The sequence below is a fragment of the Chlorocebus sabaeus genome, chromosome 11 (genome assembly GCF_047675955.1).
Source record: "Chlorocebus sabaeus isolate Y175 chromosome 11, mChlSab1.0.hap1, whole genome shotgun sequence".
Lineage (NCBI taxonomy): Eukaryota > Metazoa > Chordata > Mammalia > Primates > Cercopithecidae > Chlorocebus > Chlorocebus sabaeus.
In genome coordinates, this window is record NC_132914.1 from 16,637,525 (window position 1) to 16,655,236 (window position 17,712).

Here is a 17,712-nt window from a genome sequence, read left to right on the forward strand (position 1 = left end):
AAAGTGCTGGGATTACAGCCATGAGCCACTGTGCCTGGTCTTCAGTATTCTTTCTATACTGTCACCACAATTGGAAGACTGAAGATCCTTAATGGTACGAGCTATTGCTTACTCTTCAAGTATATTTGTATAATTGTGCCTAGCTCAGTGCTTGGAACATTGTAATTATTAATAAATGTTGGTTGAACAAATAAATTTATATACCCCTATATTCAACCCTCAACTTATTACCTTTTTATCTCTACAGACACTTTTTTGGATTCCTCCTATATGTGAATTTCATCCAAATATATATGTCATCCTTCTACTCCCTCTCCTTCTTGGGCTTTTCAACTCCAACTGATTGCTGGATATTTCTCTCTGGATGCTCTGTGTATTAAATCTGTTCTCACATTGCTATAAAGAAATAACTGAGACTGGGTAATTTATAAAGAAAATAGGTTTAATTGGCTCATGGTTGTGCAGAATGTGTAGGAAGCATGATGCTGGCATCTGCTCAGCTTCTGGGGAGACCTCAGGAAACTTACAATCATGACAGAAGAGGGAGCAGGCACATCACATGGCCAGGGCAGGAGCCGGGTTAAGGGAGGTGCCACACACTTTTAAATGATCAGATCTTGCAAGAACTCTCTCACTATTGAGAGGAAAGTAGCAAGGGGATGGTACTAAATCATACATGAAAATTCCATCCACATGATCCAATCATCTCCCACCAGGCCCCACTTCTGTAAGATCTGGGGGGGAAACATATCCAAACTTTATCACTGTGCAAGTCCATAATTTCAAAGTGTAAATGCACTGCACTAGGCAATGCAGGTGATGTGAACAAGGGTGAATCACAGTCTTTGCCCTCCAGAAGTTTACAGACTAGTAAGAGAAATTAGTGCTTTCAAAGCCCAACATAAGTATTATGAGAGAAGTACAAACTGAGGACTACAAAGTCTAGGACTCTCTCACAGGCACTAACTCCTTTAGCAGGAAAGTTTCATCTAGAGCTAGATGTGAACGTCAACATTCCAAATTCTCCAGCATGCTTTGCTCCATGTTTATGCCCAGATCATCCTTGGGTTCTTCCTGACTGGCCTCAATGCCCTAATTATATCCAAAATTGTGATCACAATTCTTGGATCCTGACCTGCTTTCCCACTTGCTCCACAGTGGTGGCTTTCACATACTGGAAGAGGTCCATGAATCTTTCCAAGTTCTTAGACTCCTCCTCACTGCTTGGAGACTTTGGCATCCTGGTTGTCTTTTATGCTCCCATCCTGCCTCAAGTCGCTTCTAAGTCTGTGCATGTTAAAAGGAAATAAAAAATCTTATTTCAGGAAGTACTTTAAGAAACAGTTAGCATTTGATTTAAATATGCTGCCAGCAGTCATGCAAGTAACATTGGAAGAAAACAAAATTAAAGCAGAGGAACTAATATGAGCAAAGACACAGAGAAAACCTCAGGGCATATGCCCCTAAAGGTGGATAGAATAATTTGGTGGGCTTGGGCTTTTTTGGCTCCAGTAAGTTTTGCCCACATCATCCTCACATTCAAGGACTAAACCTGTTATTAGGGAAAAGGAATAATATTGTGCCAGAAAAAGGAATGGAAATGGGAGAAGAAAATAAACGCACAGTAAAATAAAGCAGGAAAGAGCTTGAGGGGGTAAGAGGACTGCACAAAGGCAATATGGGCATGTTGGTGATGATCTATACCATGACTCCTCGTTCATCAGCCTGAGGCTAGGGGTTATGAGAAACAGAGCAGCAGGACTGTAGATGCTCCACAGAGTTTCCCAATGAGTACCCACCAGATGAAAGCTATCCTCCTAGCCACCTTGAGTTATTTTCTCCTACCAGGCATATCACAGGGATTTAGGAACTCCCCATGTTTGTTCATGGACACTGCAGCAGTCTCTGCTGCGAACCTATGGACTGAAGCAATGCTGTTCCTTATGACAATTGCCTCATCTCCTCATTGCCATGGCATTGCCCTGAAGCTGCTGCTACTGCCAGCTTTGCCTCTTCTCCCAATCTCTCTTCCTACTGAGGCTGCTGCTGCTACCCCTACATACACGATGTTGTGCTCTGAGATGTATGATGTATGGTCTTTTGCTACAGCTTGGGTGTGTGTTATGGAGATGAGCAGAGAGGGCGAAGGAACATTATAGAATTGAAGAAGCAAAAATGAAATGGTTCTTGGATGAGGTAGAATTTGCCCTGAGCTTTGAAAAATGGTGGTGGTCGGAGTAGGCAGATTTTGAAACATAGAGAAAGTAAATGAGAATTTCCTGAGACCGAATAAAACTGTCAACTATGGAGTTAACAAAGTGTGTCTGGGGAGTCAGTAGAACCATTTAGCAGGTGATGAGAATTCACGTAAGGGACTAATGACATCATCTTTTGTCTTGGAGCTAAACTTACTTTTAGTTTTATGAGAGAAAGAGAGAATTAACATAAACAATAGCCTTTTTATGAAGTTGGGATGCTTTCTCTTTTCTTCCCTGTTAAAGGAAGTTGAGAATTGCCTTCAACATGAATTGAGAAATTTCTTCTTCACACAGAGAAAGAGAGTTTTAGCTAGAGTATCATAGTGAAGACATGTATCACAGTTGTTCAAGATCCTCCAGGCAGAGCTAATGCATTTGCTTTGGGAGCCAGCAGGGTGTTCTTTAGTAGGGACAGAACCAATCCATATACAGCCTTTATGTGAATGAGAAAAAAAGATACTCCTTTATTCAAACAGATACAGGTCCAAGCAGGCATAGAGATTGGCAAGACAAGTGTGAGCTGAATTTAAACCTACCTGCCACTACTAATGTGCCCTTGAGTAAGGTACAACCTTCACAAAAAAAATCAGGAAGACCTCAGGTTTAAGACATCTAGCCATATTTAAAGTGAATATGAGAGCTGACATGAGAATAGATAGAGGTTTCAAAGGACAATTGGGCTATTTTTCTGGTGCAATGAGATATAAGCCTAGATTTCCTATCCCTGTGCCTATTTTTCCTCTGTTACTTTGAGATTACATTGCTTGTAGCCTTGAGTGTTTAAAAGAGAAGATCAAACCCATTTATTTAATGTCACAATCAATATTGATCCCAGGGTATCTACAGAATAGATTCTCTGTAGGCAGTGTTCACTATGGCTTTGAGGAGTTCAGGGAGAATTTATGAGCACAATTCTTTTTTCAGTTAGAAAGAAAGCATATTCAAGATGTACTAAAATAGCTTAATAGAACAGTAGTGCCTTACTGTATGCACATACGATGAGCTTGTATTTACTAGCCAAAGAATTTATAGCTGAGAGAAGTAGATTTCAGCTTATGAGAATCTCTGTCTTTCAATTCAGTCCAATAGTTCATTGTAGAAAATTGGTTCGTAAGAGAGTCTGAGAAATGATAAGGTCATAAATGATTGAATTATGACATTCAATTACTACCATTCTCAACTGATAATATTGCCTTATATGATGTAATGCAATTTGTAAATAGCCAGTTAAGATACATTGTCCCATTACATATAGTGAAATATAATTTTGCCGATATGTTATTACAATAGAACGTAGCTATGTAGAAACCATGCTTTCTACTTGTAGACTTACTGTGGGATTCAAAAGAAAGTGTAGACCAAAAAGTACTTTTTCAGCATACATAATTGTAAGATAAGATGAAGCATTTTATACCTTTTGATATCTGGTAATTAGATGGGAAATTAATATCCTCTTTTGTTGTCTCTAATACTCATTCGCAATTACATATAAGGCTAGCTGCAATTTTTTAAGATAAAATCATTTTTAAAATTCTTGGTAGGATTTATTTTTTGTTTAAAACAAACAAACTAGAAAACTGGATCCTATGTTAACACCTTGCACTATGACTTTGATCATACTTCAGATGTTGGAATTTTGTTTTCCTTGTTTCACGTGGATATTTTAATCTCCATTATCCTAAAATCTACTGGACAAAATGAGAGCAGTGGTAACCTCATAATGATTAAGTCAAGTAAATGCCTTACAACTCTCTCCCTAACACAAATCATTAATTTACCCTCCTCACTGTCTTGTGAAAGGCTGGGATAGTCCTAAAAGCAAATATGTGTTAAAAATATTTCCCATCTTTGAATGTTTCTTTCTCCTCTCTCTTTTCCTTTTTTTTTTTTTTTTTTTTTTTTTTTTTAGACAGTCTGTCACCCACGTTGGAGTGCGGTTGTGTGATCTTGGCTCACTGAAACCTCCGCCTCCTGGGCTCAAGTGATCCTCCCACCTCAGCCTGCCCAGTAGCTGGGACTACAGGTGTGCACTATCATGCCTGGTTAATTTTTGTATTTTTTGTAAAGACAGAGTTTTGCCATGTTTCCCAGGCTGGTCTTAAACTCCTGGACTCAAGCTATCCTCCTGCCTCAAACTCCCAAAGTGCTGGGATTATAGGCATGAGCACAACACCAAGCCTCTTTCATTATTTCCTACATCTCTGAATCCTACCTAATCCAAACTTATCTGAAGGCTCTCTAGCAAGTTTTCCCCAGCCTGTCCTCCCTCCTTGGAGTTCCCATGTCACTTATATACTTATAGTCATTTAACTAATTTTGATGTAATTCTATGCCATCTTAGATTATGTCTGTTAATATGTATGAGCCTTGTTTCCCTAGCAACACTGTGAGCCTCAGCATAGGAAATGAAGCTTATCTCCTTTTTGTTTCTGTATAAAGCTTGGTATAGAACTGAGCACAAAATTGGCGCTACTCAATTCAGTAAATTTAAGTCAGCTTCCTTCCAACCTACAGGTTGTGTAAGTTCCCAAGATGTTGCTCTTCTCTCACCACTACAAACTATATATAAATATCCATACACACACGTACATATATACATCTATGTATGTATTCATTACATTAATATAATATATACACATAATATGTACACATATATATAATGTGTATATATGTATAATGTAATATATGCACATACATGTACATACATATATGTATATATTATATTAATATTACATAACATATAATCATATATATTATACAATATTATATAGAATACATAGTAACCAATATTCACAAGATTTCATTACCCCTTAACTCTGCTTTGGTTAAAGAATAAGATACATATAATTAAAATACATTAAAGGAAATTTATATTAAATTACACTTCCTTCAGGAGACTTATTGATAGTCTGGAATTTAAAAATGTTTGAGAAAGTACAATCAATATCATAACATGTGAACATGGAATAAATACTGACTACCTCACCAAATCCATGAAAAGAAGTAAGGAAGAGCTCCTAAAGTTGAAGAGGTTGGAGAAGATTACACTAAAATCCTCACATCAAGAAAGACACAACATGGATGAGCCCAGAGGACACTGTGCTGGGTGAAATAAGCCAGTCACAGAAGGCCAAATACTGCATGATTCCACTTAGATGAGGTGTCTAAAATAATCAAACTCATAGCAGCAGAAAATAGAATGGTGGCTGCCAGGGACTGTGGGGAGATGGAAATGGAGAGTTGTTGCTCAGTGGGTATGAAGTTTCAGCTTTGGAAGATGAATACGTTCTAGAGATCTTCTGTACGACAAAGTGCCTGATGTTAATGACATGGTGATGTGCACTTAAAAATTTGTTAAGCGGGTCGATCCTATGTTAAATGTTTTACCACACACACACACACAGATGCAAAGAAACTTTTGGAGGTCATTGGTATGTTTTCTTTTTACTTTTATTGTGGTGATGGTATCAAGAGTATATGCATATGTCCAAACTCATCAAACAGAGTACATTAATCATGTGCAAGATTTTTAACATATCAATTATTTCTTAATAAAACTGCTATATATAAAAAAGAAAAATACATAAATACACAAGTTTAAGAATAGACTTAGAGGCCGAGCGCGGTGGCTCACGCCTGTAATCCCAGCACTTTGGGAGGCTGAGGCGGGCGGATCACGAGGTCAGGAGATCGAGACCATCCTGGCGAACACGGTGAAACCCCGTCTCTACTAAAAATACAAAAAATTAGCCGGGCATGGTGGTGGGCGCCTGTAGCCCCAGCTGCTTGGGAGGCTGAGGCAGGAGAATGGCGTGAGCCCGGGAGGCGGAGGTTGCACTGAGCCGAGATCGCGCCACTGCACTCCAGCCTGGGACAGAGCGAGACTCCATCTCAAAAAATATATATATATATATAGAGAGAGAGAGAGAGAGAGAGACTTAGATAAATTCACGAATGACAGATGCAATGCAGATCATCAACAGGGAAATAAGAAATGATAAAAATAACGTCTAATGCTTTGTGAGAGCTTACTGTATATCAGGTTCCATTTTAAATGATGTCTCCTTAATCCTCATGTTGACCCTTCAGTGGGGTACTATTATCTTCATTTTACAGAAGAGGAAACTGAGGCACAGAGAAGTAATGCTGCATTGTCAATAATCCATAACAGAGTTGGAATTCAACCTCAAGCAGTATGATATCAGATCTGGCATTTGAAGACGGGATACCCTTTCAACCATTTGGGTTGACATCTTGGTGGCAGCTATTGCACACTCAGTATACCTAACACTGCCTCCCAGGCAAATGTCCTCTTCACTGAACTCTAAAAAAAAAAAAAAGCTCCTGAAAATCACTTTTATATAAACTTCTTCCCCAGTTGTTCTAAGCACAGACTTTTTGTAGCAGACACATCAGAAGTTGACCCTTGGTGAGTCACACTCTGGTATGATATCTGTCCCTTGAATTTGGAATATTATAATTTGCTCCAAGCCAACAGAGTACCACAAAAGTGAGAGGATGCCACTGTTGTGATCAGGTTACATCATGTAAGATCCAGTCTTAGTAGACTGGAGAAAGAGGCTTTCTTGCTGGCCTTCAAGAAGCAAACAACTAACCAGGCACAGTAGCATGTGCCTATAGTCCCATAATCCCAGTTACTCAGGAGGCCAAGGCAAGGGAATCGCCTGAGCCCAAAAGTTGGAAACCAGCTTAGAAAATCTATTGAGATGCCATCTCTTAAAAAAAATGGAGCAAACAACTATGTTGTGAACTGTCTATGGAGTGTGTTACATGGGAGAGAGTGAGCAGCAGGCAACCTGTAGGACTGGAAAGTGGCTTCTAGCCAACAGCCAAGAGAAAGCCAAGGTCCTCAGTCACATGACACAAGAAAATTACCTGAATGAGCTTGGAAGCAGATTCTCCCCCAGTGAAGTCTCCATTTGAGAACACAGCCTCACCAACACTTTGATTGCAGACTTGTGGACTGTGATAGGCAAAATTCTAAGATAGTTCCCAAGATTCCCCACCCCAGCATACACACTTCTTCTCCCAGTTATTCCATCAAACACTAATTTAGGTGCTACCATGAAGGAACTTCGTAGATGCAATTAAATTATCAAATGAGTTGACCTTAAGATAGAGAGACTATCCTATGCTGGCCTAACCTAATGAGCTGAGCCTTTGAAAGGGACTGGGACCTTGCTGGAGAGATTTCCTGAAGAGATTTGATGTGTGAGGAGTATTCAATACATAGGAGATTCTCCATTGCTGGCTTTAAGATGGAGGGGGTCTTGTGGCAAAGAATGCAGAAAGCCTTTGTGAGCTGAGAACTGCCCCTTGCTAACAGCCAGTAAAGAAACTCAGGCCTCATCTCTATAACCATAGGAAGTAGATTTTGCTTGGAAAAGGACTCTGAGGTCCATGAGATACCTTGATTTTAGCTATGTGAGACCCTGAACAGAGAATCTGGTCACACTGTGCCCAGACTTTTGACCTATAGAACAGTGCACTAATAAGTGGGTGGTGTTCTCTAAGTTGCTGAATTCATAGTAGTTTGCTTAATTTGTTACACAGCAATAGAAAACATATATACTTCTCATTTGTGATATAAGTTGAGTTCATTTCAATTACATCATGAAAATATTCAGTACAATGCCTGGAATATAGAAGATACTAAGTATTTGCAGGACTTTTTTCCTGCAGGACTTCTGAAATACAAAATTTCTTCTTCCATCATTGTCAAAGTGATCCGATAACATTTGCAAGAAAAAGTGTGCACCATCCAGAACAAGTTAAACAAAAAATACTATGCAGTAATCTATTGAAATACAGCACTGTCAAACCATCCCTTGAACATCTGTGAAAATCCAGGGATCAAAACAAAGAAAATAAGTCACTAAACTTTATCTACATGTCTTAGAATTGGAATAAAAAGAGTTCAAGTTTTTATTCTGGTTCTTAAAAGGCAGAAATGTAATATTTAATCTTTTAAATTAGTTGACAATATTGCTATTTCTCCAACTTCCCAGTCTTTTACTCACTAAAGGCCAAGGATACTGAGATCATGGGAAAGGGTTCAACAAATTGTCTCATGACTGACTCATAGACTTGGCAGCTGTAAACCTGTTTGTCATGTATAGGAGATGATCTCTGTGTTGAGAATTCAAATGTTTAAATTCTGGCCTATGTATCATAGATAATTTGAGCATTGGTTGCAAGGTTTTGGGATACATTCCAATGTAAGCATGTGTTGTCTGAAATTTAGAAATTCTCCTGTAGCTTAAAGCTTCTCACTTTCTGCTTTAAGAGAAGGTTTGAGCTGGGCACAGTGGCCTACAACTGTAATCCCAGCACTTTGGGAGGCCAAGGTGGGAGGACGTCTTGAGGTCAGGAGTTCAAGACTAGCCTGGGCAACACAGCAAGACTCTACATCTACCAAAAAAAAAAAAAAAATTTTGTTTAATTAGGTAAAGGTGGTGGTTCGGGCCAGTAGGCCCAGCTACTCAGGAGACTGAGGTAGGAGGATTGCTTGAACCCAGGAATTTGAGGTTAGAGTGAGCTAAGAAGGTACCACTGCATTCCTGCCTGGGTGACAAAGTAAGACCCTGTCTATTAAAAAACAAAACAAAAAACAAAGTTAGGCATCAAACTGCTACTAGTTGAGACCTGTTTGTATGATGCCAGAGATGGTTTTATATCATTTGTAAAAATAAATAGTCCCACTCACAGAGACCATTTTAGTTCCTTGGCTATTAAAATTTATAAGTGATCTTGACAATTTCAAGATCCCAAGTATTATGAATGAAACAGATGCATATAAACTTACTCTTTGATAGTGAAGAAAGATTCAGTGTACTACAGGCTGATTTCAGCAGGGTTATGACTGACTTTTGGGCATTACAGAAAGGTGCCTTGTAAAGGAAATGTTTCTTTTTCATTAGGAACACATTTGAATAATGAAAAAAGGTACTTTTTCAAGTTTGTGATTGTAAGAGGCAAGGTAGGATAGGATGTCTCAGAATTTTTACTCATGAAAAAACTTTACTTATGGCCCCATGGAGATAAATGTATTCTTTATGAGATAAATTTTTTAAGACAGTGAGCTGTTTCATGTTGGTTGTGAGCTTATCATAACTGATATTTAAATTTTTCAGCAAGTATGTTTGCTTTTGAATGGAGGAACAATTCAATATTCAGTCAAGCAAGAATGTGTTATACTTAAAAAAGAAAAAAAAAAAAAACTTTTAGGCCTGGCACAGTGGCTCACTCCTGTAATCCCAGCACTTTGGAAGCCAGGCGGGTGGATCACCTGAGGTTAGGAGTTTGAGACCAGCCTGGCCAACATGGTGAAACTCCATCTCTACTAAAAACACAAAAAGTTAGCCAGGTGCGGTGTGAGTACCTGTAGTCCCAGCTACTCAGGAGGCTGAGGTAGGAGAATCGCTCGAACCTGGGAGCCAGAGGTTGCAGTGAGCCGAGATCGTGCCACTGCACTCCAGCCTGGGCCACAGAGCGAGACTCCATCTCAAAAAATAAACAAACAAACAAAAAACCCTACAGACCACAAAGCTGATGCAATGTGGTGTTGAAGTTATTCCTCAAACATTCCATATTTAAATTTATGACTGATAAACATAGCTAAATGCAACAAAGGCATTATTGTAACGTCATATACAAGCTAATGTATTTATTTACACCTTTATGGTTTTGTGCCAGGTACTAATATTCAACAAATACTTGCTTCATGCATAAATATGATATTAAAATTTGTTTGCCTTTGCTTTATACTTCTGGTTCTTAATGAAATATTTTTTTCTGTATGTACTTTGGCTATCTGTACAATAATTCAGCCACATTTATTTCATATTGTGCTTGGCATTTAAACTACTCAAGGAAATACTGTAGTGGCATTTGCTTCACTGTATTATATGATCTCCAATTACTGGTGAATTTGCTGGTTAGCTTGCTGCTACGTATCAGTGTTCAGTGACAACAAAACATTTCTTTTGAAATTTGTAATTTCCATTTTTCAGGGTTAAAGGTTAAAAGTTTTGCATATTCAGAACATATGCTTTCCTGCTACATTGCAGTATTCAGTATTTACATGAGCCAAATACTACATTTTCCCTCACAATACCAATTTCAATACATGTTTGATAAGGTGCACTCTTCCCCACTCCCATACACAAATTTCATTATAAACAGGAGGTATAACTTATATACCAGCAAATGTCAGCTAATAGGGTATTTCTGGTTAGGGGATTTGGTGAAAGATCTCAAAGTAACGTTTGAGCTGGACTGTGGTTGATGGTCTGGAAGTAACAGAGATAGAACTGACTGAGAAAATAAAAGCAGGTCTCTGAGGAAATGTCTCAAAGGTAGGAAAGTTCAGAGCATAACTGTGTTCCTGCTGTAACTCAGAAGACTAAAATCAGTGTGTGTAAAAGGAATTTTAGGAGGTAAAATTAAAAAGCTCGACTGGAGCCAGGTTGTGGTGGCCCTTGAATGACAAGGTATGGATACAGAAGTGTATTTTGTAAGAAATTGGGAGCCTTCAAAGGTTTCTTTGATTTTTTGTAGAACACAAATAATATAATCACACTGCCCTTCAAAAAGGATTAATCTGGCAACAGTACTTTAAGTGAATTAGAGAGGAGAGAGCTGGCAGCTGGGGACACCTGTACAGAGGCTAATAGTGCAGATAATGTGCCGTAAAGGTAGTGAGAGTCTAAACTAGAGCAGGTGCATTGAAAACCCATAGAAGGGGCAGAAGGAAAAGATGGGGTAGAGATTGAATCAAAAGAATTTACTAGTTATTTGGATCTGGGGGAAAAAATGGAGAGAAGAGGTAAAAATTTCCCTTGGTATTTGAGATAACAGTGGTATGAGTTAGGACTGAACTACTATGCTTATTTTGGAATGCACAGAATTACTGAATTTGAGGGGTCAAAAGATCATCCAGATTGAGTTCTGCAGTAGGTGGTTGAACCAGCTTAGAAGCAGAAATCAGAAGGGAGGCCAAGTTTGGAGATACTGACTTGGTGGCTGTGGAAGTCATAAGACTATGCCCAACACATCTGTATCACTGGGAAAGTACGTTAACTGAGGGCCCAGGGACTGAACTTCAAACCCACCTTACCATTTGACCTGAGAATGTGCACCCCACAGGCAGTTTCTTGCTGATGACTAGTTTTTGTGGAAATAGTAAGGCAGATCAGTTCCTAAGAAGACAATGAATTCCTTTGTTAGCCAATGTTAGCTCCAGAACTCAACAATGGCTTTGCTGAACCTCCTGTTGACTGTGCTGCAGTGTAGGCAGCTGCCACTCAGTCTTCCTCTATCCAATCTTTTCTTCTCTCCTTCGCCTGGGGTCAGACTTGCATCCTGCTCTAATCTGTCTCCCAGCCTTTTCTAGCTCCCTCCCTGGTTTTTATTAACACAGCCATTTCACTTCACACCAGCATTAAAATACTTGACTGCTTAATGCTATCTTGACATCTGCTTCTGAGAGCACCTGGATTAACATTAGTTATCTGAAGAGAAGTGATCTATATTCCATATGCCATTTTGTGCAATTAGAATTAATGTTCAATGTAAAGTTTAAATCATTAAAGCAATTTTAAATTATTAAATTTAATCATAAAGTATAAAATTATGTTACATAGGTTATACCTTTAAGTGAGGATGTTCTGCACTTATTTTATTATTATTATTTTTTTGAGATGCAGTCTCGCTCTGTTGCCCAGGCTGGAGTGCAGTGGCACAGTCTCGGCTCATGTAACCTCTGCCTCCCAGATTCAAGTGATTCTCTTGCCTTAGCCTCCAGAGTAGCTGGGACTACAGGCCCACACCACCATGCCTGGCTAATTTTTGTATTTTTAGTACAGATGGGGTTTCACTATGTTGGCCAGGCTGGTCTCAAACTCCTGACCTCGTGATCTGCCCACCCGGGCCTCCCAAAGTGCTGGGATTACAGGCGTGAGCCACCGTGCCTAGCCTGTACTTATATTTTAGAAGATTATTTTAGATGGAAAAGGTAAAGATAACTATAAGAAATTCTAGTGGGTGGTTATATTTAACCTCCAGTAAATATCCCAGAGTTATGAAACATAGGGTTGGAGTCACAGATAAGAGTGACCTTTGAGGCAATGGAAAACCCTCGGTAACAAAATATGGCTTTCATTTTCACCTACTCAGAAAGATGTGGTCCCATTTATGTTGTTCTTCAGCACCCTTCAGCTAGTTCTTAAAACCTTTGTGCCACATAATTGCTTTTAATACCAAAAATATATTCTGATAATATACGTATTTCATAAATAAGATAAATATGTGAAACAACCACGAAACCTACAATTCAGCTGACCACCCACTGTAGCATAGTACAGTAAGTTTTGCAAACACTGAAGGGTTTTTGTTAGTAGGCAGCAAATAATCTAAGGTTTCTCTTACAACCTTGTTTCAAAAGAAAATTTATGCTCTCTTAAAAATGTATGACTTCAAATCAATCAAAACAAAATGGCTTAATCAATACAATAATTAGGCTATCATCTGAATCATTCAAGCAATTATGGCTTTCAGGTGTACTGATGTGAGTATTCTAAAAGCCAATGTCAGATGAGAATTGACACTTTGGTTGCTGGAGCTATGATAGGGTACCTCAGATGTTAGAACTTAACTTGAAGGAAAATATTGTATGGATAAACCTTTACTCTAACAACTTTTGTTTCTTCACATTCTTAGGAGTTGTTTATTTTCTCTTTGGCACCAGGCTTTGGTTTAGAAATCTAGTATGTTGTTAATTCTGCCTCCATTGGATGCCTTTTGACTCAGGAGACTAACAAACTATGTTAGCAGTAACATCTGTTGATCTTTTGAAAGTTAGCCAATGATTTGGAGTTTCTTTGGCCAGAGAAGTCATGGGATCAGAGCCCATTTCTGAGCTAAACTTAAGGACAATAAGATTAGTTCTGACATCTAGAAAAAAGAATTGAACACATGGGAAAATTTAAGACTTAGAAAAATTAATATTCTCTGATTTTTTTCACAGTAAAAGTGAATGGAAAAATAGGAGTAAGGCTAGATAGAAAGGTTGTAAAACTTATATACACACAATTAAAATAAAGGGTTGAATTATTATGTGGAAAGTTTGGATCATATAAAGCTATGCTATAAAAAAATGAACAACTCTTTGGTCTGGTACTACTCAAACTTGATGGTTCACTAGCTATAGAATTACAAAATTCTAGTAATATCAAATAAACATATTTGATATTGAAATGCTAAAATTAACTATTTCTAGAAAAATGCATTTCTTACTAACTCAGACTACTTTTGGATATCATGGATGATCTCTTTGTAATATTTCAGGTTTCAATTCTTTCAAGGTTTTCCTTACTCTTTTAGCTACTCGAACAGAAATCTACCATGTCTTCAAAGATCTTTCATTAGGTAATCTTCCACAGGCTTTTCAATTCCCTGCAAATCTTTATCCTTTGTGCTACTATATTGATCCTTGGTGATAACTATAGCACCTATGGCTTCATTGCTATCTATCTACATGGATTTCTTGCATACATCCATCCTTCTGTTCCTATCCTGTTCTCTGCCATGCTGACTCCTACATCTTGAGCCCCACCTGCAACCGTCTTACTTAGATAGTTCTTAATTGTCTTTGAACTATAATATATTCCTATGTCTACTTATATTCTCTTCCGTATCACTGCTGTGCCATGATGCATAAAATATATTTCTCAACTATACGTGTAGACTTTAAAATGGCAGGTATTTATGCTACTTTTTAAAATATCCCTCACACATAAAATCAATTTGATTTTACCTTCATTCTACTAACATACAGTATTATCTATACAACATCCCAATTTTCAATTATCACTTCTTATAAAAATAAAATATGCTCAGCTCTGACACATGCCTCATCCTTAAAATACTCTCTTCCTCATACCAAGAATCTCCAAGGGGGAAAAAAAAGAAAAAAGAAATACTCTATTCCCTTGGATTCTTAGGTGCCACAGACTCTGCTCATTCTGCTTACTTCACAGTTTCTTTTATACCAACTTTGTTGACTTCATCTTCTCTATACAACCCTCGAAAACCAGGGTTCCTGGGGAGCTTTTTCTCCGGGTCTTTTCTCCATATATTTCTTTTACTTTAGGTGATTTCTATTCTCCTGTAGCTGTCAGGAGTGGTTTCAGGTGAAAGTTTTAGAATATAGCTAAAAATTATTTTTAACACTTTAACATTGTCAAAATATTGGGATTGCAATAATATTACCTGCATAGGAAATACTTAATTTCTTGATATTCCCTGGTTGCCACATTCAGGGATTTAAAGGAAAGTTATTTTCCAAAGTCATGCTCTGATGTAACTATCAGGTCACTGTATTAGTTATCTATTGCCTTGTAACAAACTATGCCATAACACAGGGACTTGAAACAACAACAGTCATTTACTTTACTCAAAATTCTGCAATCTGGGCTAAGCTGGGTAGCTCATCTTCATGTGGCCTCAACTGGGTTGGCTTGACTGGAAGCTGGAAGGTCCATTTTCAATATGGCTCATTCATGTCCCTGGCAAATTGGTGCTGGCTGTCAGCTGTCAGCTCCACTGTGAGAGTAATGAGGAGACTCAGTTCCTCTTCACATGGGTCTTTCTATGGACTTCTTGGGCTACTTCACATCATAGTCACTGTTTCCATAGTGAATGCCCCATGAAAACAAATGGATACACATGCCAGTTTTATGAACTTATCTAAAGCTGTCACAACGGCTTGCCCAGGAAGGGGACACAGACTTCACCTCTTGGGTAGTGGCAAGGTTATAGAGGAACATATAGACAGGAGATACCACTGCAATTGCCTTTTTAAAAAAAACTCAAAGTCTGCTACAGTGACTAAAGATCAAGTCACTATCTGTAGGTGGATCAGCCACATAATTCAAGTAATCTGTATGTCTCTCCAATTCTTTTCTTTTCTTTTCTTTTCTTTTTTTTTTGAGATGGAGTCTCACTCTGTCGCCTATGCTGGAGTGCAGTGGCGTGATCTCAGCTCACTGCAACCTCCGTCTCCTGGGTTCAAGCGATTCTCCTGACTCAGCCTCCCAAGTAGCTGGGACTACAGGCACGTGCCACCACACCCGGCTAAATTTTTTGTATTTTTTTAGTAGAGACAGCGATTCACTATGTTAGCCAGGGTGGTCTCGATCTCCTGACCTCACAATCCACCCAGTTCGGCCTCCCAAAGTGCTGGGATAACAAGCGTGAGCCACCATGCCAGGCCTTGTCTCTGCAGTTCTAATCAGTGCAACTTTTTGCCTATATCTGCTCAGATGTTTAAGGATAGTAGGAAATTTCTTTAATTTCCTATACCATAATATCAAATCTAATGTATGTATGTACATACATGTATATATGTATGGTATGTATATGTGTGGGGGAGTGTATATATATATTCCCAAAACAGTATCTAGGTTAACTGCCAAATGAGAGTCAAATCTATACCCCTGTTTGTCAGTCAGCATATCATCTTTCCTCCCCACCCCAGGTTTTGAAGAAGGAAGTAAGTAAAGAAAACAAACAAAAACTTCCCAACATAGCTTCAAAGAATAAATCTTACATAAGTGAGGTAGTCAAATAGATAATCTATTCAGTTTATGTTCTTTCTGCTGAGATGACCAATTTTTAGAAGTGGTCACCAATTTCCAAGAATGCAAGTTGTGTTCCTCAGTTTATTTCTGTGAAAATGTAAATTCTAAAAGATTCGAAAGAATTACAGTCAGCACCTAAGGAAATTTAAACCAGTGACCATCAAAATTAACACCTAATGTCTCACTTTTAAGATTTGATATTGTTTTAACTTTAACTCAGCCTCCCTGCCTAAAATAGCAAAATGTAACTTTTAAGATCATCTGTCATCTACCACAGATAGAAAATAACAAATCAACATGTCAACGTTCTTATATTTCCAGGGTCATAAAAGTATTGCTGTTTCATAAAAGATAAAAGAAAGCAAAGGGAATGTTATTTATTTCCAAATACAAATTATACAAACTATACTATTGTTTTCCCAAAAAAGCATTTTCCTGAGTCCAAAACTCTCTCATTAGCTTTCCAGGAAGAGCCCCAATTCTACCCAGTAGCACCCTGCCCAGGCTATGGATCCTTTGTGGATTCTATGGATATACGGACTTGCTGCAACTTACTTAGCCTGATGGTCTACAGAAAGAATTTTAAAAGTGAATCACTTTCCCTTTTTGTCTAAACATATGCATTTACTTTATGATATCAATTTTAGATTAAATAAATAAAATACAATTCTCTTAAACAGTAAACCAAGTAATATACTTTATTCTAAAAACTTGTCGGGCGCAGTGGCTCACACCTATAATCCTAGCACTTTAGGAGGCTGAGGCGGGCAGATCATCTGAGGTCAGAAGTTTGAGACCAGCCTGGCCAAAATGGGGAAAACCCCTCTCTACTAAAATTACAAAAATTAGCCAGGCATGGTAGTGCATGCCTGTAATCCCAGCTATCGGGGAGGCTGAGGCAGGAGAATCGCTGGAACCCAGGAGGTGGAGGCTGCAGTCAGCCGAGATTGTGCCACTGCACTCCAGCCTGGACGACAGATTGAGACTCCATCTTGAAAACAAACAAACAAACAAAAAAACAAAACAAAACAAACAAAAAAACTTATGCATTCTCAAGTTTGGTGCACTATAAGATTTCCCTCATAGTTATAAATGTTTTTGTTATGTGCACATATTTTGGGAATGATGCTATAAATAAGACTAAACAGGCTGGGCACGGTGACTCACACCTGTAATCCTAGCAATTTGTGAGGCCAAGGCAGGAGGATTACTTGAGGTCAGGAGGTTGAGACCAGCCTGGCCAACATGGTGAAACCCCTCTCTACTAAAAATACAAAACTTAGCCAGGCTTGGTGGCCGGTCCCTGTAATCCCAGCTACTCAGGAGCTGAGGCATGAGAATCGCTTGAACTTAGGAGGAGGAGGTTGCAGTGAGCTGAGATCATGCCACTGCACTCCAGCCTGGGTGACAGAGCTAGACTCTGTCTCCAAAAAAAAAAAAAAAAAAAGAGTAAACAGTGATGAGAGCTGTCTAGTTGATATACAACACAAAAAGAATGAGTTGAAAAGAGAAAAACACAGCTAATAAGCAGATTATCTTAAGGTCTGCAGTATCTCTGTAAGAAGGAATCCCATACTTAGATGAACTGGGCTCAAATCCCAGGTCATCTATGTGCCTTTTAGGGTTGGCCAAATTAAGTGAGAGAATTCCTTTAAATCCCATTAGCACAGTAGCTGACGATAGACAGGGTTCAATAGTCATTACTCTTATTGCCAAACCCCTCTCCCAAATCTCTTCACATACTTTAAAGAGAACTATCTTTCTCTTTCCGTCCTACTTCAATACTTTGTTTA

General features: G+C 38.6%; 1 long non-coding RNA gene across 1 annotated transcript in view; it reads right to left on the bottom strand.

Moving 5' to 3' along the window:
* Positions 1-1,039: 1,039 nt before the first annotated feature.
* Positions 1,040-17,712, bottom strand: part of LOC119621273 (uncharacterized) — a 55,824-nt gene continuing 39,151 nt past the window's right edge. Inside the window, exon 3 of the long non-coding RNA XR_012094459.1 lies at positions 1,040-1,287. This is a non-coding gene — a long non-coding RNA (uncharacterized lncRNA). The remainder of the gene's footprint in view (positions 1,288-17,712) is intronic.